The sequence below is a fragment of the Vulpes lagopus genome, chromosome 2 (assembly GCF_018345385.1).
Source record: "Vulpes lagopus strain Blue_001 chromosome 2, ASM1834538v1, whole genome shotgun sequence".
Lineage (NCBI taxonomy): Eukaryota > Metazoa > Chordata > Mammalia > Carnivora > Canidae > Vulpes > Vulpes lagopus.
The window spans coordinates 835659-839417 of NC_054825.1; the positions used below are offsets into that span (position 1 = coordinate 835659).

The window sequence follows — 3759 nt, forward strand, 5'->3', positions numbered from 1 at the left end:
ACTGCATTCATTTCCCTGCGACCCTCTGCCAGGAAGCCAAATAGAGTCGGGCACGGCCACAGGACTGCCCCGGGCGAGGGTGAGGGTGGCCTGTCCTATAGGACTCAGCTGCTGGGGGCCTCTAACCCCCCTCGGGCTCAGGCACTTCCCTGCCCCCCTGGCGGGACTCTGTTCCCAAGCCAGGCTCCTCCTGCGGGGATCCTACTCCTCCGGGCTGGTGGGGTCGTCCCGTCCTCACGGCGAGTGGGTTTGCAGGCGCGGCCCTCTCTGAGGGGCTCCCGGGTGACACTCTGACGTCCTGGTTCTTGGAGTCCGTCTTGGCAGCCGCAGGCACCGTGTCACTGAGTCATCGGAGGGCCTTGCTGCCTCCTGGTCAGCATGGCCTCCCTCTCCCTCCCGGCGGAGCCTCAGGGTCCTGCAGCCTGGCGGCTTTGCCAGGACCTGGGAGCACAGCCCCTGGGGCAGCGCCGGCGGAGAGCAGAGGACAGGCCCAGGGCTGGGCAGCACCAGCCATACGGGCTGTGCCACCGGGCTCAGCGCACGACCTGGGAGGACCTGGCTGCGCTCAGCCCCCGAGCCGCAGAGTGCGGCGGGTGGAGGGGGAGGAAGCTGGCTCGGGGAGGGGCTGAGGAGTGTCCTGGCACTGACCCCTGCCTCCGGGTCAGGAGAGGCACAGGGAGGGAGGGCCCAGGACCCCAGGGCCTGGTGACCCACCCTGAGGAGACTCCGGGCCCCGTGTGGTTGTGCTCTGAGGGCATCGGTCAGGCCTGCGCAGACCCTCATCGTGCCCCCACGCCCGGGGCTGGCCAGAGAGTGGTCGGCCTGAGTGCACCCACTCTAAACTGGCTCTGGGTGTCACCACTTCCAGGCAGCCTGGGGTGACTCCTGGGTGCCGTCCAGGGCCACCACGACCAGCGCGGTCGGGGACTCAAGCTCATGGTGGCCCCGGGGGCAGATCACCCGCTGCCTGAACCTGCAGAGCCCGTGGGCCCGCTTCCATACAGGCCAGATGCGGGGCGGCCAGGGGGCACCCCAGACCTCTGCGGGGCTCCACCCGAGGCCCAGATGCAGCGTCGTCCGCGTTCGGTGGACAAGGAGGCTGAGCTGGCAGTGGGCACTCTGGGTGGCTGGGGTCCGCCGCTCTCCCTCTTGTGCGTCTGGGAGGCTGGCGGTCCTGGCCTGTCCCTCGGCCCCAGCGTGAGCTCGGGCACACGCCTGCACGTCCCCGCCGCGGCCTCCCCGTGTGCGCCTGGCGCCCGGTCGTGGGGCCGCAGCGAGGAGGGCAGCGCGCGGGGAGGACGCAGCCCGCTCCTGGCCCGGGCGCCGGGGTGTGCGGGGCTCACCCCAGTGTGCCCAGCGCCGTGAGGGCAGCGACCTTAGGGAAGCGGCCTGGCCGTCACCTGACTGCAAACGCAGCGTTGCTCCCAGAGTCACACGAAAAGGAGAAGCGCTGTCGGCCGAGCCGCCTCCTGACGGCCGCCCGAACCTCGGCGGAGGCCAACCAGAGGCCCCGCTCCAGGCTATTTTAAGCATGGACTAAAAAAGTAAAAGCAGCTGTGAAGTGAAAAGTTTTAGGAACGTTTCCATTTCCTGCAGCGATGGCGCGCAGAGCCCGGCCCGCGGCCCGGTGGCAGGGTCCCCTGCGGCACAGGCGAGGCATCCGGGCCTGCGCCAGCCGGGCCGGCTTCGGGGATCGCCCGCCCGGCCTTGGGCCGCCGCCGGTCTGCGGGTCTGCGGGTCGAGGTTCGAGGTTCGGTGACTCATCGGGGTGGCGCAGGTCAAAGGCCGCGGCGGGCGTGGCCCCGGGCGCAGCACAGGCGGGGGAGGAGCGGACGACATCGGGCCCTGACCCGCCCAGAGCCAGCCCTGCGGGGGGGCCCCTCCGTCGGCCCCCTCAGTCCTAGGCTGGGGGCGCCCAGCAGGGTGGTCACGCAGGTGGCTCTCCACCTCCTGGTCTGCGTCCTCGGTCTCCCTCTCCCTCTGTGCGCCCCTCGCCCCAGGGCTGCAGGGCCCACTGGCGGGCCTGGCCGTGTCCAGCGTTGATGGGGCTGCACCTGCACACAGAGCACAGGGCCCGGCGTAGGGGCCGCCCCCAGCAGGAGCGTCCGGAGGCAGGTGGTGTCTGGGTCTGAAGGGCTCCTGCAGGTGCACGCCTGGGCGTTCCCACCCGCCCTGCTCACAGGGGACGCCCAACAGGTGGGACCCTTGAAGGCCTCTCTCCCTACGGGTCACTGCTCCTGGGCCAGGGACAGTCCTGCCTCCAGCCCCGGGCTGACCTGTCTCGGGCCTGACTGTTGGCTTCTTGACTCTCGTGGGGAGCGGGCTCCTCTGTCCCATCCCGACCCAGGGCGCCCAGAGGGACCTGGACGTGGTCTGCTCCCAGGACCGGGGCCCCATCCTGGGGAGGGACGCGCAGCACTCACGGCCTGGTGGGCAGCTGCCGGCCATGTCCTGGGGAATCCAAGCACCACCACAGCCATGGGGGCCGGCCCCCCAGGAGAGAGCAGGGAGGGAGGGAGGGGACCACAGACATCCCGGGGCTCTGGTCCTAACGTGGGGCTTCTAGAAATGAATCAAGCGCAGGGAGGGAGGCGTTGAGTCTGCAGGCCCCCGGGGGTGTTACCTCGTCCATGTCCTCCCTGCTCTCCAGGCTGCTGTGCAGAGCCCCCTACCCCCGACCGTTCCAGGGGAGCCCAGCCACCCTCCATCCTTCTTCCCTGGGGGCACCCGGCGCCCGTGCTCAGCCCGCTGCAGGCCTGGGCAGGGGTGGGGATGGCCTGCACCCCAGCTCTGCACGGCGCAGTGAGGGGCGGCTGCTGCTGACGGTGCCGGGGGGCGGAGGGCCCGTGGAGGACGCCCCCCAGCTGGCAGCAATGGCTGTTGGCCCCCCTGTCTTCTCTCCGTCGCCGTCACCCGCCTGGGATGTGAGTGTGCGGAGGCCAGACCCGGCCTGGGCTGCACAAATGCCTGTCTCCCATCACCACAAATCAGATGTCTGCTCTCAAAGGTCAGCTCTTACTTTGAGCAAAGAGATAAATGTGGATCTTTTTTTCCCCATTAGGGTGGTGTGGGCACCCGCTGCCCCGTTTACCCGCGGCCCTCCTCAGCCCTGACTCCGCAGCCACACTCCCTCTGGGGCCGGGCACCCTCTGGGGCCGGGCACCCCTCTCTCCTGAAGCAAGTGCTCAGCCAGCTCACCTGTGCACACCTGTGTCCTCCGTAAGCCGGGTCCAGACTTGGGCTCCAGCACCAAGGGGCTGTCCATCAGCCTGGGACGTCATCTCCACTCAGCCCCGATGCCGGCGGCTCACATGAGGTGGCATCTCTTTTGGGGTCACCGAGTCTGCGGGCCCCGGTGAAGGGGCCATGCTCGTTCCCCGGCCTCTGCCGCACGGTAGGTTCCAGCCGCGGGGGGGTGAGTCCGAGGGGCCCAGGGCTCCGGGTGTGGAGCGGGACACCTGGGAAGGTGGCGCTGTCAGAGCCCCAGCTGGAAATCGGGTGCAAGATTCCTGCTTTTTTCTTGGCTTCCTGGGAAATTCGGCCCCGTTAGTGACGTGCGACGGCCGGTGGAGGGGACACCCGCAAGCGGCTGCACTAGCAGGTGACGTCAGCAGTGCACCTGCACCATGGGCAGCTTCGGGCCCCTGGGTGGACTGGTCCCCAGTGACCGACCGGAGTCCCGGCAGCCGGGGTCTGCAGCTGGGTGCCTGTGCGCCACGGCGGCAGCTGCCCAGCTCCTCGGGTCAGCTGCTTGTCAGC

The 3759-nt window shown here is 69.6% G+C and overlaps 1 long non-coding RNA gene across 1 annotated transcript; it reads right to left on the reverse strand.

The window, feature by feature from the left end:
- Window positions 1-1950: 1950 nt before the first annotated feature.
- LOC121484416 lies at window positions 1951-3323 on the reverse strand. Its single transcript, XR_005986025.1, has 3 exons — window positions 3199-3323; window positions 2424-2562; window positions 1951-2054 (listed from the first exon to the last, which is right to left on the reverse strand). It is a non-coding gene; the product is annotated as an uncharacterized LOC121484416 (long non-coding RNA).
- Window positions 3324-3759: the final 436 nt, after the last annotated feature.